This window comes from Rattus rattus, chromosome 2, assembly GCF_011064425.1.
Source record: "Rattus rattus isolate New Zealand chromosome 2, Rrattus_CSIRO_v1, whole genome shotgun sequence".
In the NCBI taxonomy this organism is placed as follows: Eukaryota; Metazoa; Chordata; class Mammalia; order Rodentia; family Muridae; genus Rattus; species Rattus rattus.
Window position 1 is genome coordinate 214874 of NC_046155.1, and position 27817 is coordinate 242690.

General features: G+C 41.0%; 1 pseudogene; it reads right to left on the reverse strand.

Annotated features, from left to right (window-relative positions):
• Window positions 1-553: 553 nt before the first annotated feature.
• On the reverse strand, window positions 554-15220 carry LOC116894777 (annotated as a pseudogene).
• Between the last annotated feature and the right edge of the window lie 12597 nt (window positions 15221-27817).

Consider the following 27817-nt stretch of genomic DNA (forward strand, 5'->3'; position numbering starts at 1 on the left):
TCCATGAGTCTCCAAGCTCCATCCACTGTTTGACTGCGAGTGTCTGTATCTGTCTGAGTCAGCTGCTGGGTAGAGCCTCTCAGAGGACATGTTCCTGTATGCAAGCATAACAAAGTATCACTAATAGTGTTAGGAATTGGTGCTTGCTCATGGAATGGGTCTCAAGTTGAGCCAGTTATTGGTTGTCTCTGCTCCATCCCCTGTGCCTGCATTTCTTGTAGGCAGAATAAATTTTGGGTTGCAAGTTTTATGGGTGGGTTGGTGCCCCTATTGTTCCACTGGGGTTCCTGCCTGGCTACAGGAGGTGGTCTCTTCAGGTTCCACATCCCCAATGCCGTGAGTTACAGCTAAGGTCACCTCTGCTGATTCTTGCACAGCTCTCTTATCCCAGTAGACAGAGCTTTTCTGATGGACCTTTCTCCTTCCACTACCCACTAATCAGGAAGGGATTGATCCATTAGTGTGGGCTCTGCCCCAGTCACCTCCCAACATTCCCACCTTTTAAATGCCCTCAGAATCTAGCACTAGGGATTCAGTTTCCAGCACATGAACTCTAGGGAACATTTAAACCGTAGCACCTGACAAGGTAGACAAGGTCCAACTTGTACCTTGACTGGTTGCCAGGCCTTTCTGCAAACCCATTCGGCTTCTGACAAAGCGGAGAGCAATGCAACTTTCTAAGAATTTGCTGTCTTTTCATTCTGCCTTCTGAGGAAATGGTACCAGCTTTGAGCAGGATTCGCAGAGCCCAGACGGAGCCTGAACAGATAAAGAAGGGGCTACCGTAGAATAAGAGAAGGGGTCGAGCTAGCGGGGCTATGCGTGAAGGGGCTACCGTAGAATAAGAGAAGGGGTCGAGCTAGCGGGGCTATGCGTGAGGTCTCAGAGACTCCCGGATGGCACGAGGGACTGTGTTGCTTCACAGTCTCCGAGGGAAGATCCTTCAGCCAACTGAATACAGGGTTTTTACGTGTGTGGCAATGCGCAGTGAATATGCCAATTGTACGTTTGCTGCGCTTTTCTGATACACAACAGTGAAGTGTGTCTTCCAGACCCCTTCCCTCTGAAACCCCCGAAGGATTGCTGAGGAGACCAAAGAACAAATCCCCGGTGAGAGAGCGTGAAGCACAGCCCCATCGATGCACAAACCTCCCCAGAAGAGCATTGCGCAACGCTTACCCTCGTCAGCGTGCCCGGCTGAAGTGTCTCAATCTCATGTTTGCTAAACGGCTACTCTGGGGATCTAAGGAATGAATGGGTTCTTGTACTGGGCCGGCCACCAGTCCTTCCTTTGATGACCCTAATTGGAGCAGCCTATAAGTTATCATCTGTGACCTGGGTCTGACTCTCCTAAGCCTTAGCCTCTGGGCTAGTGTCGACTGCAAAGAGTGTGACTCAAGCCACAGCAACTGAAAGCCTTCTCTGGAATGGAGATAAACATGTTTTGTTTTTTTTTTAATAAAAGGGGCTTTAAAATTGTTTTAAATGTCCTCTGGCGACATTTAATATGATGACATACGAGTTAGAGCTATTTGTGACAGCCTCCCTAAAGGATTATAGGAAAACTGCCACAGAAGATAATTGCACAGTGATAAGAGGCCTGAGGAGGTTTTGCTCCAGTGCCTGGTGTCAGTTTTGTACTTAGGCACCCATTCAAATGGATTTGTCTTACTGTCAACAGTAAAGGGAAGTCACAATTTGGCCCTCACACCTTACTCAGGACCTAACACTAGTTAAGGCAGCGACAACAGCCCCCAAGTGTTAGACCTTTGTTCACCCCACCCCCACCCCACCACTGCGTGAAGGCATAATGTTTATTGTGTACCGTGGGAAGATTATCCTTCTATTATTCAAATGCTGATTTTTTGCACAGGTTCCTAGATAAATACTGGAAACCAAAGCCAGATGTATTTCACAGTCTCCTTAACTGACCAAACTACAATGCCGGGTCAGCCCTGCACTCCTGTGAGTGCCAGAATCTCAGCCCGGGTTCCCCTGGCCAGGTCGGAGGTGACTGAGACGCATGGCTGGGGGACACACGGGAGTCTGACAAAAAAGTCAGGCAGGAAGCCACAGTTTGGGAGAAGTGATGGTTCCCTAGCAAACATACACTTCCTGCAACTGCTGGACCCGGGAGAAAGGTCAATGCCCCATCGATGCACAAATGTGCAGCACAAACCCCCCTCAGAAGAGCATTTACCCTCGTCAGCGTACCAGGCTGGTGTCTCAATCTCATGTTTGCTAAACGGCTATTCTGGGGATCAATCCACATTACTTAGTCTCAGAGCATGATCCAGTTAAGAGGTGGCAGCCACCAACCAAAGCCTGGGGTACGTCCCACTCAGGTCATTTAGCCCAGCAGGAAAAGCCTGCAAGTGTGCAGAGACCTGACCCACAGGATGAAGAAGAATGGCCCGACCCAGGGTGGCAGGTGGGCCCAGGACAGTTGCAAAAGCCACGCCTGCCTAAGGATAGGTCTAAAAGCAGGGAACTCAGGGAATTTCCAGTTAGCTGCTGGACTGGCCCCAGGCAGGCAGAGCCAGCAGCCAATCTGAGGAGCTAGCTGGACAGCTGGGACAGGACTAACTGCTGCAATGCCTCGAGCTGAATGGCAGAGAAAGACAAAAAACACACACACAAAACCAAATGCACCAAAACTTCTGACCTGGCAAAAAGGGTCTGAAATTATGTCTTAACGTTTAAGAGGAAAGGAATCTGGATGTAGAATTTCACAAATAAATACAAATAATTTGAAATTGATACATTTAAAGAAATAAGGCATATAAAGATGAAAGGCACAATAACACAGAACTTTTGGACTTTATATAATGCCATTTGAAGTAGTGTAAAGATAGGAACAAAAGAGAATGAGATAATAGAGCTAATTGAAATTGATGCATTACCAATTATGATTATTATTATGCTGGAATATATTATCCTAGCCATAATAATCATAATGGCTTTTTATACTTCTGCAAAGAAGAGAAATTTAGAAATATAAAAAGAAATAATGAAAACTGAACACAGGCCTTAGAAGAAAAAAATTAATTTTATGAATCAAAATAAGGAAAATACTAATAGAGATATAAGAAGAGAAATATGAACAATTAATATAGTCCTCAGAAGGAAAGTTTAAAAATACATTATAAGCTGGAGAAATGGCTCAGTGGTTAAGAGCACTGACTGTTCTTCCAGAGGTCCTGACTTCAATTCCCAGCAACCACATGGTGGCTCACAACCATCTGTAATGGGATCTGATGCCCTCTCTGGTGTGTGTGAAGACAGCTACAGTGTACTTATGTACATAAAATAAATAAATCTTTTTTAAAAATACATTATAAATAAAAATGAAAATACTAAAATAATAAAGACACACAAAAAATGACATATGGAGACAAACAGAAAAAAATTAGAAAAATGTATAACTAGAAATAAGGAAGATACTACAATAATAAAGATATACAGGCAAACATTAAAAGAACAATTTGGATTTTTTTAAAAAGATGCTAAGATAGAGACAGAAGAAAGGAAGCCAGAGCCTGGTGCATCACCACATTATAAAATTCAGGAAAATCAGCCAAAGGTTGTTAGAAAACAAATCTTAGCTTGTCTGGTTAATATACAACAGATACCAGCAGATGCTGAAAATCAACAATTTATTAACAATATGGGAGGTAACCCATAGATATGCTGTATTTGAGAAAATTTAAAGAAAGTGTCACAGAGAATGGGATGCATTCACCATTCATGAAACAAACATTAAATTCTTGGGTAATTCAAAACAATATAATCCCCCAAGTCTGGAGAGATAAGACAAGAGAAATATTAGAACCTGGTCTCCAATCATGATTGCTTTCCTGGTGGAAAGCAAAGACTAGGGAACTAGAACAGGGAGATAGGGCCAGAGGTGTCAATGTCTCTCAGCTATGAGGGGGAGGCCCATATGCTGAGGTACTGAAGCAAGTGGTCGGTATATGACGGGCCAGCCTTGGCATCATGTCATATGGCAGCCTTGAATGCTTGGAACAAGGTCGAAGAATCAGGAAAAAGACTTGAACTTTTACTCCAGTTATGCAAGGTCCAAAAGAAACGGTCACTGACTTTTTACCAAGGTTGACTTCAGCTTCAGATAGAAATGTATCAGAGACACTAGATAGGAAAGCACTAAGGGAATCTTTAGGTGATCAGATCTTTAAAGACAAGATCAGCACCAATATATGAATGAATTAGAAGTACAGTTGGCATTGGATCTCATTCATATGCTATGAACTTAATAGGATAAGAGATCTCTGAAGGCTACGAGAAAATGTCTAAATTGTGGTGAACAAGATCATTTCAAAAAGAATTATAAAGAGGACCAAACTAATTTTGAAAGAGGCCCTATGCTTTCCTGAATATGCAAAAGGTGTGACAAAGGCCATCACTGGACTAATCAATGTAGACCAACAAAAGACAAATGGGGCAACCTCTTGTCAAAAAATGCCTGGTGGGGGAGCCTGTTGCAGACCCCGATACCAAACTCAAATCAGCCAATTTAGGACAACAGCAAAGATATTCATCTGCAAAACAAACACTGCTCTGAAGACAGACATTAAAAACAGATATCAATGTCAAAGCAACTTCGGCAGATTAAAAAAAAAAAAAACAGAAGGGGCCAAGAAACAAATATTTTGGCAAACTTCTGTAGATGATCAGAAGCCGAAACTGACGGTGTTTATAGATAATATTGAAATTGGAGAAACGGTAGACACTGGAGCAGAGGTAACCATAACCTCACCAAGATCTTGGTCTCCAGATTAACTTCTTCATGAGATAGTTATCCAGTTTCTAGAAGTTAGGACTTTATCCCAGGTAAAACAAAATATAAATGTAAATGTAAAATGGCCAGAAGATCAAACAGGAAAATTAAAGCCATGTGTGGCTGATATATTTATGGAGAACAGATCTGTTGCCACAATGTGTGGCACAGATTAACATTCCTCCAACTCAAGGGACAAGCCATAAAATAAGAGATGTTCCTGACGAAGGTATCAAAAAGTCTTATCAAGGTCAGTCATGAACTATCCGTGTTGTCCATAAACAGGACACAGCAGAAGCTGGTTTTCCAACTATGTATGGGGGAGACACTACTAACAGAATACCAACAGACTTACCACTAAGGTGATTGACTGACCAACCTATTTGGATAGAAAAGTGGCCTGTGACAAAAGAAAAATTACAAGCACTAGAACAGCTAGTCCAAGAGCAGCTGTAGGCTCAACACATAGAGGAGTCCACTAACCATTGGAATTCTCCTGTATTTGTCACACAAAAGGAAATCTGGCAAATGAAGGGTGTTGACAGATCTGAGAGCAATTAATAAAATTATTCAGCCAATGGGGTCTTTACAACCTAGAATCCCATTGTTTTCCTTTTTACCTTAGGAATGGCCTCTCACGTGATTGATCTAAAAGATTCCTTTTTCACAATTCCTTTACAAGAACAAAATAGTGAAAGGTTTGCTTTCTTAATACCTACTTATAATAAAAAATGTCATCAATAAAAAGCAATAAAAAGGTGTCACTGGAAAGTCTTGACACAAAAATGTTGAATAGTCCTATCTTATGCCAATATTTTATACAGCAGCCAACAGAAATAATTTGGAAGCAATTTCCTCATCTATAAGTTACCATTATCTGAATTATATCTTACTGTTTGACTCAGATACAAATATTTTAGGAAAAACGTTTGATGAAGTAAAGAATCTTTCCCTTGCTGGGGATTACAAATTTCTCCTAAATAATTTTAAAAGGTGATTTTATTAATTATCTAGGAAATAAGATAAGTCTGCAAAAAACTCAACCACAGAAAATACAAATTAAAAGAGACCAATTAAGAACTCTTGATGATTTTCAAAATTTGTTGGGAGACACAAATTGGCTAAGGCCATAATTAGGTTAGCTAATCAAGAGCTAAGTAACTTATTTCGAACCGTAGAAGGCGATAAAGGCTTAAATAGTCCAAGAAATTATCAGCTGGAAAAAAGAATTGGCTCTGGGAGAAAAGAAACTACAAGAAGCACATATAGCTTGTCTTGCTCCAAAAATGGCCTGTATTTTAGTTACCTTTACCCATTCTCACACAGGAATTCTAATGCAGAAGGAAGATTATATCTTAGAATGGATATTTTTACCAGAAAAACAGAGTAAATAGAGACCTATAAAAAAAAAAAGGTTTCTAAATTGATTCTGAAAGGAAATATGGAACTTTGTCAATTAGCAGGAATAGACCCAACAGAGATTATGGTACATTTTACTAATGCTGAAATTGCCTCATTATGGGAAGAAAGTGAATATTGGCAAAGAGACTGCAGAAATTTGGGGGGGGGGGATTAACAATACTCCAAAAGCAAGTGACTCCAGTTTATATAAAGATTCTCCCTCACATAATAAAAGAGACTCCAATTTCTTGGAGCCTCTGTGTTTTACACTGATGCAAATAAATCAGGAAATGCAGAATATAAGGCAGAAAAGACAAGTAAAGTGACTCAGAGTCCTTATGATTCAGTTAAAAATTTAGATTATATGCAATTCTTATCATATTGTAAGATTTTTCAGAATCTTTTTATATAGTAACTGTCTTAGTAAGGGTTTTACTACTGAGAACAGACACCATGACTAAGGCAAGTTTTATAAAGGACAACATTTAATTGGGGCTGGTTTACAGGTTCAGAGGGTCAGTCCATTACCATCAAGGCAGGAACATGGCAGCATCCAGGCAGACATGGTGCAGGAGGAGCTGAGAGTTCTACATCTTCATCTGAAGGCTGCTAGCAGAATACTGGCTTCTAGGCAGCTAGGATGAGGGTCTTAAAGACCACACCCACAGTGCCACACCTACTCCAACAGGGCCAAACCTCCTAATAATGCCATTCCCTGGGCCAAGCATGTACAAACCATCACAGTAACTGACTCTCTATATGCACAAAGAGTTGTTTTGTTTATAGAAACCACTGAACTTATTCAGAATGATTCAGAATTAACTTCACTATATACTCAACTACAAGTATCAGCAAAAGAAATCATTCATTGCACATAGCACATATCAGATTCCATATGGGTCTACCAGTCCCTCTGACACAAAGTAATGATGAAATTGATCAACTACTAATAGGAAATGTTATAGAAGCCTCAGAATTTCATAAGAAACACCATAATAACAACAAGGGTTTAAAAAGGGATTGTTCTATCACTTGGCAACAAGCCAAGGAAATTATTTTAAAAGTTCTACTTGTTCTTTATATAACCAAACTCCATTACCTGCAGGGAATAGCCCAAGAGGTACCCAAAGAAATGAAATTTGGCTAATGAATGTGTTTTACTTTGCAGAGTAGAAAATTAAGCACATGCACAGTACCATAGATACATATTCAGGATTTCAATGGGCAAGGGCTTTAAATTCTGAAAAGGCTGATTCAGTAAGTACACATTTATTAGAAGCTATAACAATTATGGGAATACTTGTACAAATTAAGACTGACAACGCTTCAGCATATGCCTCTATTAAAGTGAAGCAACTTTTTGTGTATTATAAGATAAAGCATATTACAGATATACCACACAATCCCACAGGACAGGCAAATGTAGAGATCCAATCATACTTTAAAGGAAATGATTAACCAGCAGAAAGGGGTAACAAAGACCCCGGAGATAGATTACACAGTGCTTTATTGGCTTCAAATTCGTAAATGCTAACAAAGAAACAAAAACAGCTGCTGTAAGACAATAGATTATGGGAAACACTGCTGCACTAAATCAGCCTGTTTAATATCAGGATGTCTCAACCTCAGAATGGAAAGCAGGAAATATGCCATGCTGGAGGACTGGTTATGCATGTTTCCACAAGAAAAAAGAAGCTAGGGGTTGGGGATTTAGCTCAGTGGTAGAGCGCTTGCCTAGCAAACGCAAGGCCCTGGGTTCGGTCCCCAGCTCCGAAAAAAAGAAAAAGAAAAAGAAAAAGAAAAAAGAAAAAAGAAGCTATAGACTCCTTCCAATTTGATAAAAATCTGATATGACTGGGGAAGACCCCCCTAAAGGTCTTGGCTGCAGACAGGAGGAAAGAAATCAAGAAACTACAGCTAGCTTTCTTAAGACTGACCATTATCCCAAAAAGTGTTTGTGGGGGTGGGAGCAAGCAAAAGAAAAGTGAGGCCTAAGTCAACAGGAAGCAATTTTAAGAGAGTGAGGCCCCACTTTGCAAGAGACAGGGGGAGTGGTTTTAGGTCATTCAATGGATGACTAATGTCTATCATCATTGAAGTGGGGGTGTTTACAAATTGTAATGGTCTTGGATCAGGGAAAAACAAAATATAGGAGATTAGACTCAGGAATTTCCTTCTCTTTTTCTTTTCTCTATCCTCTTTCTCTCCTATCTAGTGTTAGAGGCCAGGGAGAAGGGATGAAAAGAAAGATGGGGGATACAGGAATAATAGGAATAAAGGGTAGATTATTGAATCTACTTTTGTTTTGTGTTTGTTTTTTGGTTTTTTTGTTGTTGTTGTTTTGTTTTTTTAGTTTGCCTACATCATTCTTCTTTTTTAATTGGATTTTTTTTATTTACGTTTAAAATGTTATTCCCATTCCTAGTTTCCCAGAGAAAAGCACCCTATCCCATCCCCCCTCCCCTTCTTCTAAAAGGGTGTTCCTCCTCCCTATCCACACCCCCTTTCTCCCCTCGCCCCCACACTCCCCTACACTGGGGAGTCCAGCCTGGTCAGGACCAAGGGCTTCTCCTCCCATTGGTGCCCAACAAGGCCATGCTCAGCTACATATGCACCTGGAGCTATGGGTCAGTCCATGTATAGTCTTTGGGTAGTGGTTTAGTCCCTGGGAGCTCTGGTTGGTTGGCATTGTTGTTCCTATGGGCTTGCAAGCCCCTTCAGCTCTTTCAATCCTTCCTCTAATTCCTCCAATGGAGGTCCCATTCTCAGTTCAATGCTAGGATTCACCTCTGTATTTGACATGCTCCGGCTGTGTCTCTCAGGAGATATCTATATCCGGTTCCTGTCAGCAGGCACTTCTTAGCTTCATCAATCTTATCTAGTTTTGGTGGCTGTATATATATATATGGGCAGTATACCCATGTGTGGCAGGCTCTGAATGTCCACTCCTTCATCTCTGCTCCAACCTTTGCCTCCATACTCCATACTACATACTACGAATATTTTTGGTCTCTGTTTAAAGTACCTGCACTTTGGTCGTTCTTCTTGAGCTTCATGTGGATTGAATGTTGAGTGATTCCAGCTTTTCGGCTAATATCCACTTACCAGTGACTGCATACCTTGTGTATTTTTCTGTGATTGGGTTACCTCATTCTGGATGATATTTTCTAGTTCCATCATTTGCATATGAATTTCATGAAGTCATTGTTTCTGATAGCTGAGTAGTATTCCATTGTGTAGATGTGCCACATTTTCTGTATCCATTCCTTTGTTGAAGAGCATCTGGGTTCTATCCAGCTTCTCAGTATTAAAAATAAGGCTGTTATGAACATAGTGGAGCATGTGTCTTTGTTGTATGTTGGAGCATCTTTTGGGTATATGTCCAGGAGTGCTATAGCTGTGTCCAATTTTCTGAGGAACCTTCAGACTGATTTCCAGAGTGATTGTATCAGTTTGCAATCCCACCAACAATGGAGGAGTGTTCCTCTTTCTCCACATCTTTGTCACCTGAGTTTTTGATCTTAGCCATTCTGACTGGTGTGAGGTGGAATTTTAGGGTTATTATGATTTGCATTTCCTTGATGACTAAGGATGGTGAACATTTCTTTAGGTACTTCTCAGCCATTCGATATTCCTCAGCTGAGAATTCTTTGTTTAGCTCTCTACTCCATTTTTAACAGGGGTATTTGGTTCTCTGGAGTCTAACTTCTTGAGTTCTTTGTATATTTTGGATATTAGTCCTCTATCAGATGTAGGATGGGTAAAGATCTTTTCCCAATCTGTTGGTTGCCGTTTTGTCCTAACAGCAGTGTCCTTTGCCTAACAGAAGCTTTGCAGTTTTATGAGGTCCCATTTGTTGATTCTTGGTCTTAGAGCATAAGCCATTGGTGTTTTGTTCAGGAAATTTTCCCCTGTGCCCATGTGTTCAAGGCTCATCCCCAGTTTCTCTTCTATTAATTTAAGTGTATCTGGCTTGATGTGGAGATCCTTGATCCACTTAGACTTAAGCTATGAACAGGGCGATGAGAATGGATCCATTTACATTCTTCTACATGCTGACCTCCAGTTGAACTAGCACCATTTGTTGAAAATGCTATCTTTTTTCCATTGGATGGTTTTAGCTTCTTTGTCAAAGAGCAAGTCACCGTAGCTGTCTGAGTTCATTTCTGGGTCTTCAATTCTGTTCCACTGATCTATCTGCCTGTCTCTGTACCAATACCATATAGTTTTTATGACTATTGCTCTGTAATATTGCTTGAGGTCAGGGAAAGTGATTACCCCAAAAGTTCTTTTACTGTTGAGGATAGTTTTGGCTATTTTTTGTTATTCCAAATTAATTTGCCAATTGCAATTTCTAACTCTGTGAAGAATTGAGTTGGAATTTTGATGGGCATTGAATCTATAGATTACTTTTAGCAAAATGGCCATTTTTACTATATTAATCCTGCCAATCCATGAGCATGGGAGTTCTTTCCATCTTCTGAGAGCTTTTTCAATTTCTTTCTTCAGAGACTTGAAGTTCTTGACATACAGATCTTTCACTTGCTTGGTTAGAGTCACACCAAGGTATTTTATGTTATTTGGGTCTATTGTGAAGGATGTCTTTTCCCTAATTTCTTTCTCACAGTTTATTCTGAGTAGAGGAAGGCTCCTGATTTCTTTGAATTAATTTTATACCCAGCCACTTTGCTGAAGTTGTTTATCAGGCTTAGTAGTTCTCTGGTGAAACTTTTGGGGTCACTTAAGTATACAATCATATCATCTGCAAATAGTGATATTTTGACTTCTTCCTTTCCAATTTGTATCCCTTTGACCTCCTTTTGTTGTCTGATTGCTCTGGCTAGGCCTTCAAGTACTATGTCGAATAAGTAGGGAGAGAGTAGGCAGCCTTGTCTAGTCCCTGATTTTAGTAGGATTGCTTCAAGTTTCTTTCCATTTAGTTTAACGTTCACTACTGGCTTGCTATATATAGCTTTTACTTTGAATTCCTGTTCTTTACAGGACTTTTATCATGAAGGAGTGTTGAATTTTGTCAAATGCTTTCTCAGCATCTAATGAAATGATCATGTGATTTTTATTTCGAGTTTGTTTATATAGTGGATTATGTTGATGTATTTCTGTATATTGGTAGATTCCTGCATCCTTTGGATGAAGCCCACTTGATCATGATGGATGATCGTTTTGATGTGTTCTTGGATTCGATTTTATTGAGTATTTTTGCATCGATATTCATAAGAGAAATTGGTCTGAAGTTCTCTTTGTTTGTTGGGTCTTCGTGTCATCTAGGTATAAGTGTAATTATGGCTTCATAGGAGGAATAGGGTACTATTCCTTCTATGATGAGAATAATTTCGGTACAGAACTTTGAACTCACAACTCACAAGTCAAGCTCACAACTATCTGTAATGGGATCCAATGCCTTCTTCTGCTGTGCAGATGGACATGCAGACAAAGCACCCATATATATTTAAAAATAAAAAAGAATCATAGCTGTGTTGGTAGAGTGTTATAAGGGAACCTACCAGAGATGACCATTCAGAAACAGTATATAGCTAAGTGAAAGTCCTTATTCTGGCCAGCTGGAACTATAGTCAGTTATTACGGACTCAAGTGTAACACTTCATGCTTAGGGTAAGTAGTTTTTAAAGGCAAAAGCCACATTCTGTTATTAAGTAGCTTCAGAGGAAGCTTAACAGAAGCCAAGATAAGCAATTAGCTAGAGGCAGGATGCAAAGCAACCAGTTAAACAGAAACTGTTTATTCCCCCATTTTAGTGTCCTTACAATAGACAATGGCCATCCTCTTAGGTAACCAGATAGCTTCCAAGAGGGCTAAGATTTCTTCCCTATTTTTGATTTATCTTCCTGCTGAGGTTAGTGTGGTAGTTTAAATAGAAATAGCCCCCATAAACTCCTGTGTTTGAATGCGTGATCCGTGGGGAGTGGCACTATTAGGAGGTGTGGTCTCATTGGAGTAGCCATGGCCTTGCTGGAGGAAAAATGTCCCGTGGAGGCAGGTTTTGAAGTTTTCTATGCTCAAGCTCTGCCCAGTGTGAAAGACAGTCTCCTTCTGGTTGCTTCAGTTCAAGATATTGAACTCTCGGTTCCTCCAGCACCGTGTCTGCCTGCACGCTGCCATGCTTCCCGCCGTGATGATAAATAGACTAAACTTCTGAAACTCTAAGCCAACCTAAATTGTGAAGCCAAATTCAATAAGTTCAGACTCCATTTTAAAGAACCTAAGCTAAGTTTGAACCCAGGTAAACTAGCAGGCTAGCCCCTGGCATTTGTTTCCAAGTTGCCCCCAACAAAACCTGAGCCTAGCTCCAGTCTCTAAGCTAATCCCCAAGACTAGCATCTCCAGGTTACACCCTCAATAAGACCAGTGTGTCCAGGTTATTCCCCCGACAAAGCCCCAGGTTACAAGCCCACCCCCTGCCTAATGACCACCAATGCAGAGGAGAACAGAAATTAAGTTCATGACATGATGCTCAGCACCAGCCAGTTGTGTTAAAGGCCACAGTAGCTTTCCAATTGGATGCTTGCACACTTAGCTCCCTTCCCCGGTTGCTGCTTACTATAAAGCCTTCCCCTGAGAGACATTCGGGGCTCCTCCATCACCAGAACCATCCTCCATGATGGTTGAACAGAATGAAGACCCTGCTGTGAGTTGCATTCCATCGGCTCCTGTCTGTTTTTGGGGGATCACTAACATTTCCCTGGCACTACAAAATGTTTGCATTTTTAAGAGTTTCCTTTGGAAAAAAGACAGCATTTTCAACAAATGGTGCTGGTTCAACAGGAGGACAGCATGTAGAGAATGCAAATCGAACCATTCTTATCTCTTTGTACAAAGCTCAAGTGAATCAAGGACCTCCACATAAAACCAGATACACTGAAACTAATAGAAGAGAAAGTGGGGAAGAGTCTCGAACACATGGGCACAGGGGAAAATTTCCTGAGCAGAACACCAGTGGCTTATGCTCTAAGATCAAGAAATGACAAATGGGACCTTATAAAATTGCAAAGCTTCTTTAAGGTAAAGGACAATGTCAATAGGACAAAACGGCAACCAACAGATTGGGAAAAGATCTTTACCAATCCTATATCCAATAGGTGACTAATATCCAGTATGTACAAAGAACTCAAGAAGACTCCAGAGAGCCAAATAACCCCATTAAAAATGGGGTATGGAGAATTCTCAACAGAGGGATACCAAATGGCTGAGAAACACCTAAAGAAATGTTCAACATCTTTAGTCATCAGGGAAATGCAAATCAAAACAACCCTGAGATTCTACCTCACACCAATCAGAATGACTAAGATCAAAAACTCAGGTGACAGCAGATACTGGCGAGGATGTGAAGAAAGAGGAACACTCCTCCATTGTTGGTGGGAATGCAGACTGGTACAACCATTCTGGAAATCAGTCTGGAGGTTCCTCAGAAAATTGGACATTGAACTGCCTGAGGATCCAGCTATACCTCTCTTGGGCATATACCCAAAAGATGCTCCAACATATAACAAAGACACATGCTCCACTATGTTCATAGCAGCCTCATTTATAATAACCAGAAGCTTGAAAGAACCCAGATGTACTTCAGTGGAAGAATGGCTACAGAAGATATAGTAAATTTACACAATGGAGTACTACTCAGCTATTAAAAGCAATGACTACATGAAATTCTTAGGCAAATGGATGCAATTAGAAAATATCATCCTGAGTGAGGTAACCCAGTCACAAAATAACACACATGGTATATGTACTCACTGATAAGTGAATATTAGCCCCAAATCTCAGAATTCCCAAGATATAAGTCACAGACCACATGAAGTTCAAGAAGAAGGAAGACCAAAGTGTGGATGCTTCAGTCCTTCTTAGAAAGGGAAACAAAATACTCAAAGGAGGAAATACAGAGACAAAGTGTGGAGTAGAGACTGAAGGAAAGGCCATCCAGAGACTGCCCTACCTGGGGATCCATCCCATATACAGACACCAAACCCAGACACTATTGCAAATGCCAAGAAGTGCTTGCTGACATGAGCCTGATATAGCTGTCTCCTGAGAGGCTCTGCCAGAGCCTGACACATACAGAGGCAGATGCCCATAGCCAACCATTGGATTGAAAACAGGGTCCCCAATGGAGAAGTTAAAGAAAGGATTGAAGGAGCTGAAGAGGTTTCATAGGAAGAACAACAAAACCAACCAACCAGACCACCTAGAGCTCCTAGGGACTAAACCACCAACCAGAGAGTACACATGGAGGGATCCATGGCTCCAGCCACATATGTAGCAGAGGATGACATTGTCTGACATCAATGGGAGGAAAAGCCCTTGGTCCTGGAAAGACTCAATGCCCCAGTGTTAAATGCCAGGGCAAGGAGGTAGAAGGGGAGTGGGGGGGACCTTCATAGAAGCAGGGGAAGGGAGGATGGGATAGGGGATTTCCAGAGGGGAAATCGAGAAAGGTGATAGCATGTGAAATGCAAAAAAATAACATATCCAATATAAATAAATAAATACCACTAAATCCACTTGGAAGCAAGAAGAAAAAAAGAGCTTCCTTGGTCATGGTCTCCTCAAAGCAATAAGAATCTAACTGGCTTGGTGCAGCCAGGGCAGCAGCAGCAGTCGCTGCAGCCCCTTGGTACTGGCTATTAAGCTTCTGAAGCTACATACTGGCCAGCAGGTGAGGGGTGGGGTGCAGGTTGAAGGATGGGGGTTGGGTAGAAGGGGTGGCAGGAGAGCCTGCTGGAGATGATGATCCAGAGGGCTAGTGGGCACTCCACTGGCTTTGGCTCCATTTGAGGTGACCCCGAGGTAGTGCAGGACGGTCATTGCCTTGCAATCTTTCACCCCGAGGTTAGAGTAGGCCAGAGAGCTCATCTCCCGGTTGGCATCCTCCGTTCCAGAGGTGGTACCACCCTTGACATCCAGTGCTGGCCTCGACATAGTTGGCATTTCAGAGTCTGGGCAGAAGTCCGATAAATCGGTAGAAATTGATGTCGCCAGCTGGGGCTGTTGGTGGAGGGCCCGAGCGGGTGCTGTGCTCGTGTACGGTCCTCTTTGCCAGGAGCTGTCCCGCGCCGATAGGTTGTGGGAGGAGCAGCCGGGCGGAGTGAGTCTCCTCACCGCAACTCAGCAGCGCACTTCTGCAGCTGTGTCGCTGGGAACATTTTATAGCAGCGGCTGGCGTGCGTGTGGCCTTTTAAAGGCGCTCGAACTGGTGCAGTCACCGTGGATATTGTGAACGCAAAGGGCGGGCTAGGAAACAGAGTGCCGAATATTTTTTATCTTAACTCCAACATCTGCATTCAAGGCTTCGTTTTAGTGAGAGTTTTGATTTCTTTAAAAAACAGGTAAGATAGGTGAATATGTTTTAATCCCAGGGATGGGATATGAGGCTGCTTCAGTTTGTCCACAGCTGTAAGCTATGATTGTCTTGTGCTCTAGGAGTATGCTTTTTGCCAGCTGCAGATAGTTGAATTCTGGGTACTCTGGAGAGAATATGAATGGTAAGTGTATCACTGTGGGGGTGGGCTTTAGGACCCTCCTCCTAACTGCCTGGAAGACAGTAGTCTTCTCCTGGGTACCTTTGGGTCAAGATGTAGAATTTTTGGCTCTTCCAGCCCCATGTCTGCCTGGATCCTGCCATGCTTCCCACCTTGATGATAATGGACTGAGCCTCAGAACCTGTGAGCCAGCCCCAATTAAATGTCCTTTATAAGAGTTGTCTTGGTCATAATGTCTCTTCATAGCAATGGAAACCCTAAGACAAAACCCAACACCCCTAATCAGCAGGACCTCCAACCTTCTTTCTCTCCTACCTATTGTTGGGAGGTCAGAAGGGATTAAAGAGGAATAAGGGTTGGAAGGGTGATATAAAATAAATAAAAGAACCCAATAAAATAGCTAAACAAATATGCCAACACTTCATCGGTGTTAGTGAGATTTTTTGGCTTTTTTCCCATTCTTCTTCTTTTTTTTTTTTTACATCCATTCATTATCCCCCTCCTGGTCCACCCTCAAATTATTCCTCATCTCATTCCTCCTACCCCATCTCCAAAAGGATGTCCTCACCCCACCAGGCCTTCCCACTCCCTGAGGTCTCGTCTCTCAAGAGTTAGGTCATCTTCTCTCATTGAGGCCAGACCAGGCAGTCCTCTGCTGCATATGAGTAGGGAGCCTTAGACCAGCTCATGTATGCTGCCTGGTTGGTGGTTCAATGTCTGAGAGAACCCGAGGTTAGTTGAGACTGCTGGTCTTCCTATGGGCACCTCCTCCTCAACTTCTTCCAGCCTTTCCCTAATTCAACCACAGGAGTCCCAGACTTCAGTCCACTGGCTGGGTGTAAGTAGCTGCGTCTGTCTCAGTCAGCTGCTTGGTGGGCCTCTCGGAGGGCAGCCATGCTAGCCTTCTGTCTGTAAGCACACCATAGCATCAGCAATAGTTGTCAGGCCTTGGAGCCTCCCCTTGAGATGGATTCCAAGTTGGGAGGCTCACTGTACCTCCTTCCACTCAGTCTCTTCTCCATTTTTGTCCCTGCAGTTCTTTTAACCAGGAATAATTCTGGGTCAGAGTTTTTAACTGTCAGATGGCGACACCACCCCTCCACTTGATGCCCTGTCTTTTTTCTGGTGGTGGACTCTACAAGTCCTCCCTCCCATTGGGCATCTCATCTAAGGTCCCTCCCCTTAAATCCTGAAAGTCCCATCACCTCCCACCTCCAAGGTTGCCTGTTTCCATTCATTGTACTGCCTCTTGGGGTTTCAGTCCTGTCCTTCCCCCCAATACCTGATCATGTTCCCATTTTCTCCTGACCTGTCTCCCACCCTGGTCCCTCCCTGCCTCTACCCACCATGATTGCTTTCTTCTCCCTCCTAAGTGGGATTGAAGCATCCTCACTTGGATGCTTTGGCTAATTAACCTTGAGTTCTGTGGATTACATCCTGGGTATTTTGTACTTTTTTGGCTAATACCCACTTATTAGTGAGTACATACCATGCATGTCCTTTTGAGTCCAAGTTGCCTCACTCAGGATATTTTCTAGTCCCATCCATTTACCTGCAAAACTCATGATGACCTCACTCTTAATAGCTGAAGAGTATTCCACTGTATAAATGAACCATATTTTCTGTACCCATTCTTCTGTTGTGGAACATCTGGGTTGTTTCCAACTTCTGGCTATCACAAATAAGGCCGCTATGAACAGAGTGGAGCATGTACACCTGTGGCATGGTGGGGCATCTTTTGGGTATATGCCCAAGAGTGGTATAGCTGAGTCTTCTGGTAGATTTATTTCCAGTTTTCTGAGGAACCTCCAGATTGATTTCCAGAGTGGTTATACCAGTTTGCAATGCCACCAGGAGTGGAGGAGTGTTCCTCTTCACATTCTCACCAATATGTGTATTGACCTTAGCCAATCTGAGTGGTGTAAGGTGGAATCTCTCGGTAGTTTTGATTTACATTTCCCTGATCACTAAGGAGTTTGAACATTTCTTTAAGTGCTTCTCAGCTATACCTCTTTTGTGAACTGTTTGGATCTATACCCTATTTTTGATTGTGTTGTTTGGTTTTTTGGGAGGTTAGCTTCTTGAGTTCTTTTATGTTTTGGATATTAGCCCTCTATCAGATGTGGGGGTAGTGGAGATTTTTTTCCCAATCTGTAGGTGACTGATTTGTCCTATTGACCATGTCCTTTGCCTTACCAGAAGCTTTTCAGTTTCATGAGGTCCCATTTATCAATTCTTCATATTAGAGCCTCCACCCCATGTCAATAAATTCAAGGCTCTTTCCCACTTTCTCTTCTATTATATTCAGTGTATCTAGTTTTATGTTGATGTCTTTGATTCACTTGGACTTGAACTTTGTGCAAGGTGACAAATATGAATCTATTTTCATTTTTCTACACACTGCCAGTTAGACCAGCACCATTTATTGAAGATGCTTTCTTTTTTCCATTGTACACTTTTGGATTCTTTGTCAAAGACTAAGTGTCCACAAGTGTGTAGTTTTATTTTTGGCTCTTCGATTGTATTCCATTGATCAACCCGTCTGTCTCTATAACAATACCATACAGTTTTTATCACTATTGCTCTGTAGTATAGCTTGAGGTCAGGAATGGTGATTCCCCCAGAAGTTATTGTAAAGAATTGTTTTCACTATCCTGAATTTTTGTTTTTCCATATGAAATTGAGAAATGCTTTTTCTATATCTTTGAAGAATTATGTTGGAATTTTGATGGGAATTGCACTGAATCTGTAGTTTGCATTTGGCCATTTTTACTACATTAACCCTAGCAATCCATGAGCATGGGAGATCTCTCCATTTGTTGGTCTTTGATTTCTTGCTTGAGAGATTTGAAGTTCTTGTCAAACAGATCTTTCACTGTTTGGTTAGAGTTACCCCAAAACATTTTATATTATTCGTGACTATTGTGAAGGGTGTTGTTTCCCTATTTTCTTTCTCAGCCCATTTATCATTTGTATTAAAAAAGCTACTGGTTTGTTTGAGTTAATTTTATATCCAGCCACTTTGCTGAAGTTGTTTATCAGCTGGAGAGGTTCTCTGGTAGATTGCTTATATAAACTATCATATAATCTGCAAATGGTGACACCTTGACTACTTCTTTGCCAATTTGATCTCCTTTTGTTGTCTTATTGCTCAAGCTAGAACTTCAAGTACTGTATTGAATAGATAAGGGAGAGAGACATTCTTGTCCCTGATTTTAGTGGGATTGCTTCAAGTATCTCTCCATTTAATTTGATATTGGCTGTTGGTTTGCTATATATTGCTTTTATTATGTTTAGGTATGACCCTTGAATTCCTGATCTCTCTAAACTTTTAACATGAAGGGGCATTGTATTTTGTCAAATGCTTTTTCAGTATCTAAAGAGATGATCATGTTATTTTTTCCTTTGAGTTTATTACATTAATATATTTTTGAATATCGAACCAAACTTTTCATCCCTGGGATGAAGCCTGCTTGATCATGGTGAATGATGGTTTTGATATGTTCTTAGATTCCGTTTGGTAGAATTTTATTGAACATTTGTATTGATATTCATAAACAAAATTAGTCTGAAGTTCTCTTTCTTTGTTGGGTCTTTGTGTGGTTTAGGTATCTGAGTGATTGTGGCTTCATAGAATGAACTAGGTAGTGTTCCTTCTGTTTCTATTTTATGGAATAGTTTGAGGAGTGTTAGTATTAGCTCTTCCTTGAAGGTCTGGTAGAATTCTGCACTAAAGCCATCTGACCCTGGGGTTTTTTTGGTTGGGAGGTTTTTAATGACTTCTATTTCCTTAGGGGATATGAACCTGTTTAGTTTACCTGCTCTTGATTTAACTTTGGTACATGGTATCTGGCTAGAAATCATCCATTTCATCTAGATTTTCGAGTTTTGTTTAGTATAGGCTTTTATAGTAGGATCTGATGATTTTTTTGGTAATTTTTTTATTAACTTGAGTATTTCTTATTTACATTTTGAGTGTTATTCCCTTTCCCGGTTTCCGGGCCAACATCCCCCTAACCCCTCCACCTCCCCTTCTCTATGGGTGTTCCCCTCTCCATCCTCCCCCCCTTACCACCCTCCCCCCAACAATCATGTTCACTGGGGGTTCAGTCTTAGCAGGACCAAGGGCTTCCCCTTCCACTGGTCCTCTTACTAGGCTATTCATTGCTACCTATGAGGATAGAGTCCAGGGTCAGTCCATGTAGAGTCTTTAGGTAGTGGCTTAGTCCCTGGAAGCTCTGGTTGGTTGGCATTGTTGTTCATATGGGGTCTCGAGCCCCTTCAAGCCCTTCAAGCTCTTTCTCTGATTCCTTCAACGGGAGTCCCGTTCTCAGTTCAGTGGTTTGCTGCTGTCATTCACCTATGTATTTGCTGTATTCTGGCTGTGTCACTCATGAGAGATCTACATCCGGCTCCTGTTGGCCTGCACTTCTTTGCTTCATCCATCTTGTCTAATTGGGTGGATGTATATGTATGGGCCACATGCGGGGCAGGCTCTGAATGGGTGTTCCTTCTGCCTCTGTTTTAATCTTTGCCTCCCTATTCCCTGCCAAGGGTATTCTTGTTCCCCTTTTAAAGAAGGAGTGAAGCATTCACATTTTGATCATCCATCTTGAGTTTCATGTGTTCTGTGCATCTAGGATAATTCAAGCATTTGGGCTAATAGCCACTTATCAATGAGTGCATACCATGTGTGTTTTCCTCTGATTGGGTTACCTCACTCAGAATGATATTTTCCAGTTCCCTCCATTTGCCTATGAATTTCATAGTCATTGTTTTTGTTTTTGTTTTTTGTTTTTTTTTTTTTTTTTTCTGGTTCTTTTTTTCCGGAGCTGGGGACCGAACCCAGGGCCTTGCGCTTCCTAGGCAAGTGCTCTACCACTGAGCTAAATCCCCAACCCCATAGTCATTGTTTTTGATAGCTGAGTAATATTCCATTGTGTAGATGTACCACATTTTCTGTATCCATTCCTCTGTTGAAGGGCAGCTGGGTTCTTTCCAGCTTCTGCCTACTATAAATAAGGCTGCTATGAGCATAGTAGAGCACATGTTTTTTTTATATGTTGGGGCATCTTTTGAGTATATGCCCAAGAGAGGTATAGCTGGGTCCTCAGGTAGTTCAATGTCCAATTTTCTGAGGAACCTCCAGACTGATTTCCAGAGTGATTGTGCCAGTCTGCAGTCCCGCCAACAATAGAAGAGTGTTCCTCTTTCTCCACATCCTTGCCAGCATTTGCTGTCACCTGAGTTTTTGATCTTAGCCATTCTTACTGGTGTGAGGTGAAATATCAGGGTTGTTTTGATTTGCATTTCCCTTATGACTAAAGATGTTGAACATTTCTTTAGGTGTTTCTCAGCCATTCGGCATTCCTCAGCTGTGAATTCTTTGTTTGGCTCTGAACCCCATTTTTTAATAGGGTTATTTGTCTCCCTGCGGTCTAACTTCTTGAGTTCTTTGTATATTTTGGATATAAGGCCTCTATCTGTTGTAGGATTGGTAAAGATCTTTTCCCAATCTGTTGGTTGCTGTTTTGTCCTATCAACAATGTCCTTTGCCTTACAGAAGCTTTGCAGTTTTATGAGATCCCATTTGTCGATTCTTGATCTTAGAGCATAAGCCATTGGTGTTTTGTTCAGGAAATTTTCTCCAATGCCCATGTGTTCAAGACGCTCCCCACTTTTTCTTCTATTAGTTTGAGTGTATCTGGTTTGATGTGGAGGTCCTTGATCCACTTGGACTTAAGCTTTGTACAGGGTGATAAGCATGGATTGATCTGCATTCTTCTACTTGTTGACCTCCAGTTGAACCAGCACCATTTGCTGAAAATGCTATCTTTTTTCCATTGGATGGTTTTGGCGCCTTTGTCAAAAATCAAGGGACCATAGATGTGTGGGTTCATTTCTGGGTCTTCAATTCTGTTCCATTGGTTTATCTGTCTTTCTCTGTACCAATACCATGCAGTTTTTATCACTATTGCTCTGTAATACTGCTTGAGTTCAGGGATAGTGATTCCCCCTGAAGTCCTTTTATTGTTGAGGATAGTTTTAGCTATCCTGGGTTTTTTGTTATTCCAGATGAATTTGTAAATTGTTCTGTCTAACTCTTTGAAGAGTTGGATTGGTATTTTGATGGGGATTGCATTGAATCTGTAGATCGCTTTTGGTAAAATGGCCATTTTTACTATATTAATCCTGCCAATCCATGTGCATGGGAGATCTTTCCATCTTCTGAGGTCTTCTTCAATTTCTTTCTTCAGAGGCTCGAAGTTCTTATTGTACAGAGCTTTTACTTGCTTGGTTAAAGTCACACCGAGGTACTTTATATTATTTGGGACTATTATGAAGGGTGTCGTTTCCCTAATTTCTTTCTCGGCTTGTTTCTCTTTTGTGTAGAGGAAGGCTACTGATTTATTTGAGTTAATTTTATACCCAGCCACTTTGCTGAAGTTGTTTATCAGCTTTAGTTCTCTGGTGGAACTTTTTGGGATCACTTAAATATACTATCATATCATCTGCAAATAGTGATATTTTGACTTCTTCTTTTCCGATCTGTACCCCCTTGATCTCCTTTTGTTGTCTGATTGCTCTGGCTAGAACTTCAAGAACTATATTGAATAAGTAGAGAGAGAGTGGGCAGCTTTGTCTAGTCCCTGATTTTAGTGGGATTGCTTCAAGTTTTTCTCCATTTAGTTTAATGTTAGTAACTGGTTTGCTGTATATGGCTTTTACTATGTTTAGGTATGGCCCTTGTATTCCTATTCTTTCCAGGACTTTTATCATGAAGGGGTGTTGAATTTTGTCAAATGCTTTCTCAGTGTCTAATGAAATGATCATGTGGTTTTGTTCCTTCAGTTTGTTTATATAATGGATCACGTTGATGGTTTTCCGTATATTAAAGCATCCCTGCATGCCTGGGATGAAGCCTACTTGATCATGATGGATGATTGTTTTGATATGCTCTTGTATTCGGTTTGCCAGAATTTTATTGAGTATTTTTGCGTTGATATTCATAAGGGAAATTGGTCTGAAGTTCTCTTTCTTTGTTGGGTCTTTGTGTGGTTTAGGTATAAGAGTAATTGCGGCTTCATAGAAGGAATTCGGAAGTGCACTCCATCTGTTTCAATTTTGTGGAATAGTTTGGATAATATTGGTGTGAGGTCTTCTATGAAGGTCTGATAGAATTCTGCACTAAACCTGTCTGGACTTGGGCTCTTTTTGGTTGGGAGACCTTTAATGACTGCTTCTATTTCTTTAGGAGTTATGGGGTTGTTTAAATGGTTTATCTGTTCCTGATTTAAATTCAGTACCTGGTATCTGTCTAGGAAATTGTCCATTTCCCGCAGATTTTCAAATTTTGTTGAATATAGGCTTTTGTAGTAGGATCTGATGATTTTTTGAATTTCCTCTGAATCTGTAGTTATGTCTCCCTTTTCATTTCTGACTTTGTTAATTTGGACACACTGTGTCCTCTCGTTAGTCTGGCTAAGGGTTTATCTATCTTGTTGATTTTCTCAAAGAACCAACTTTTGGTTCTGTTCTTTCTGTGGTCCTTTTTGTTTCTACTTGGTTGATTTCAGCTCTGAGTTTGATTATTTCCTGCCTTCTACTCCTCCTGGGTGTATTTGTTTCTTTTTGTCCTAAAGCTTTTAGGTGTGCTGTCAAGCTGCTGACATATGTTCTCTCCTGTTTCTTTCTGCAGGCACTCAGAGCTATGAGTTTTCCTCTTAGCACAGCTTTCATTGTGTCCCATAAGTTTGGGTACGTTGTACCTTCATTTTCATTAAATTCTAAGAAGTCTTTAATTTCTTTCTTTATTTCTTCCTTGACCAGGTTATCATTGAGTAGAGCATTGTTCAACTTCCATGTATATGTGGGCGTTCTTCCCTTATTGTTATTGAAGACCAGCTTTAGGCCGTGGTGGTCTGATAGGATGCATGGGATTATTTCTATCTTTCTGTGTCTGTTGAGGCCTGTTTTCTTGACCAATTATATGGTCAATTTTGGAGAAAGTACCATGAGATGCTGAGAAGAATGTATATCCTTTTGCTTTAGGATAGAATGTTCTATAAATATCAGTTAAGTCCATTTGTTTCATGACTTCAATTTTTTTTTTAATTTCCTCCATTTCTATTGTTATGTCTCCCTTTTCATTTCTGAGTTTGTTAAATTTGGATACTATCTCTGTGCCCTTTAGTTAGTTTGGCTAGGGTTTTTCTGTGTTGTTGATTTTCTCAAAAAAAAAAAAACAGCTTTTGGTTTTGTTGATTTTTTGTATTGTTCTGTTTCTATTTGGTTGATTTCAACCTTGAATTTGTCTATTTCCTGCCTTCTGCACCTCTTGGGTGTGTTTACTTCTTTTTGTTCTAGGGCTTTCAGGTGTGCTGTTAAGTTGCTAGTGTAGGATCACCCCAATTTCTTTAGTAGGGCACTTGGTGCTATGACTTTTCCTCTTAACACTACTTTCATTGTATCTCGTAAGTTTGGGTATGCTGTGCCATCATTTTCATTGAATTCCAGGAAGTCTTTCTTCTATTTCTTCCCTGACTAAAGTCAGTTTCCATGGGTATGTGGGTTTTCTGTTGTTTTTGTTGTTATTGAAGTCTAACCTCCATCCATCGTGATCTAATAGGATTCACGGAATTATTTCTATCTTCTTATATCCATTGAGGTGTGTTTTATGACCAATTATATGGTTAATTTTGGAAAAGGTACTATAAGGTGCAGAGAAGGTATATTCTTTTGTTTTAGGATGAAATGTTCTGTATATATGTTAAATCCATTTGGTTCATAACCTCTTATTTTCACTGTGTCTCTGCCAAGTTTCTATTTCAATGACTCATCCATTGGTGCTAATGGGATGTTGAAGTCTCCCACTACTATTGTGTGAGGTTCAATGTGTGATTTGAGCTTTAGTAGTTTCTTTTGAATGTGGATTGTCTTGCATTTGAGGCACAGATGTTCAGAATTGAGACTTTCTCTAGGTGGAGTTTACCTTTGATGAATACTTCCCCATCTTGCTTGATAACTTTTGGTTGAAATTCTATTTTATGGATATTAGGATGGCAACACCTGCTTGTTTCTTGGGATCGTTTGCTTAGAAGACTTTTCAGCCTTTTACTCTGAGGTAGTGTCTGTGTTATTGAGGTTTATTTCTTGAATGCAGCAAAATGCTGGATCCTGCTTGCATATCCAGTCTGTTAGATTAAGTCTTTTTATTGGGGAATTGAGTCTGTAGATAATGAGAGATATTAAAGAAATGATTTTTAGTTCCTGTTATGTTTATTGTTACAGGTGTCATTATGTATATGTGATTCTCTCCTTTTGGTTTTGTTGTGAGATAATTAGTATCTTGTTTTTTTCTTTGGTGTGGGTACCTTCCTTGTGTTGGAGTTTTCCTTCTAGAATACAATGTCAGGTTAGATTGGTAGGTAGATATTGTTTAAATTTGGTTTTATCATGGAATATTTTTGTTTCTCTATCTATGCTGATTATTTTGCCAGGTATAGTAGCTTGGGCTGGCATTTGTGTTCTCTTAAGGTTCTCTTAAGGCCCAGGCTCTTCTGGCTTTTAGGGTCTGTGTTGAGAAGTCTGGTGTAATTCTGATAGGTCTGCCTTTATACATTACGTGGCCTTTTTCCCTTACAGCTTTTAATATTCTTTCTTTGTTCTGTACATTTAGTGTTTTGATTATTATGTGACAAAAGGATTTTCTTTTCTGGTCCAATCTATTTGGTGTTCTCTCAGCTTCTTGTACATTTATGGCCTTCTCTTTCTTTAGGTTGAAGAAGTTTTCTTCTATGATTTATAGTCATTTTTTAGGTTCTTTGAGCTGGGAATCTTCAGTCTCATTTCTTCCTACTATTCTTAAATTTGGTCTTTTCATTATGTTCTGGATTTCCTGGATGTTTTGGGTTAGTTTTTTACTTTGAATTTTCTTTGACTTTTGTGTCAATATCTTCTAAGGTATCTTCTACACCTGAGAGTCTCTCTTCTATCTCTTGTATTCTGTTGGTGATGCTTGCATCTGTAGTTCCTGAGCTCTTTCCTAAGTTTTCCATTTCCAGGGTTGCCTCCATTTGTGTTTTCTTTATTGTTTCTACTTGCATTTTTTTGGCCTTTGATCATTTTGTTCAATTCCTTCACCTGTTTGTGTTTTCCTGTTATTTCTTTAAGGGATTTATTTGTTTCCTCTTTAAGGGCTTCTACCTGTTTGCCTGTGTTTTCCTGTATTTCTTTCAGTGAGTTATTTATATCCTCCTTAAAGAACTCTATTATCTTCATGACATAGGATTTTAGGTCAGCTTCCTGATTTTCAGGTGTGTTGGTGTATTCAGGGCTTGCTCTGTTGGGAGAACTGGGTTCTGATGATGTCAAAGTATAATGGCTTCTGTTGTTTACAGTCTTATACTTGCCTCTTGACATCTGGTTACCTCTGGTGTTAGCTGGCCTGGGTGTCTCTGTCTGGAGCCTGCCTCCTATATCACTGGGTTGCTGCAGGTCTCCTTGGAGGCCAGCCTGTGGCCCTGGCTATAGCAGACCTCCTGGGAGGCCTTCAGACTGCTGGGTCTTCAAAGGGGCAGACAAGCTGATGACCTGTCCTAGTAGAAGATGCAGGCCAGAAAGTGTGAGTTTTTCATTTTTGTTTTTGGTTTGGGGGGGGGGGTTGTTTTGTTTATGGAGCTGAGGACCAAACCTAGGGCCTTGTGTTTGCCTACCACTGAGTTAAATCCCCAACCCCATTAGTGAGTTTTTTAATCCTTCCCCGGTCTATTTCCCTATGTCCTTTCTCTTGTCTCTCTCCATAAAGGCAGCAGAGACTGTAGGGGAAAGTTTCTTTCCTTGTCTTTGGCTGAATCTCAGCTGTTTTAAGCTTTCTGAGCAATTCCTAAAAAAAAAAAAAAAAAAAAAAAAAAAGTTGAGGCCATGGTGGAAAGACTTACATGAGGGGTACTGGGAGGAGAGAAAGAGCTGATATTGGATTGTAAAGTGAATAGATATTTTCTTAAAAGTTGAGGCCCATTCACCCCTCCAAATTCATCTAATTTCTAGAGCTTTCTCCTTATGTCTGAGGCCAACTACACAACAGAGGTAATATTAGCAGTTTGCTGGTTTTCAAAGGCATTTAAGTCTATGGGAGTAAATACCCAATATGCCTCACAGAACCATGACACAAACCCAGAGGGCAATTGTTCAAGTCCTTGAGTAACCTAACTTGGATAAGCTACAAGGTTTTCTGGCTGCTGAATCCTCCCTGTGTTATTTGGAGAGAAAGTGCCCAATAACCTTTTACCCTGGGAAAGGTTGGTAAAGGCTTCCCTGAAGGAAAGGGAAAAGTCTGCAATCTTCCAGTTATACAAGTCGCTGGTAAGGAAGGGAGCATAAAGCCTGAACATGGGAGGAGTTGGATCTTCATCATCCCCACACAAATATGTGCACCGGGGGTGACTGCGTCCCCTTTCCACTGGGGCAACCAGCTGCTCGGAGTGGGTAGTGAACTATTTCCTCCTTCCTGTGTGCACTCGGCTTAGATGTCAAAGTTCCCATAAACCCTGCAACAACGAGAGGCTAGGCTTCTCCCCACTGCCACACAGAGAATAGGACCAGGATCTGCAAGCAGAAGTCAATCAACTCAACAAGCCAGAAGGAAGAGCTCTGGAGTGAGAGATGGAGGAAGGTCAATTTCCTTGGGCAGAGCTGAGAGATCCAAGCAGCTTTGGGTCTCTCTTGGGAACCTGACTGAGCCAAAAGGATAGGAAGCCAACAAAATGACATAGTTCTTAAGCCAAGGAGTAGGGTCTTGTACCAGAGAAAGTCACTGGTTATTACAGGGAAACTGGTAGTTCACTACTCGAGTGCTGCAAGAGCTGCTATAGTAACAGCAGCAGCCAGCAGTGGCCACAGTCTCCCACAGGATGGGGCGCTCAGTGCAGGTGGGTACACACTGCCCCCAACCATGTATCTGCTACCTTGAGGACAGCAGTAGCTGCGATCTCAGAATAGTTCACTCCCACTTCAATTTTCAATTTTATCTAACCATCAGAACAGACAAACACACAAGGAGACACAGAGTCACACAGAGACAAATAACAAACACAAAAAGGAGCAC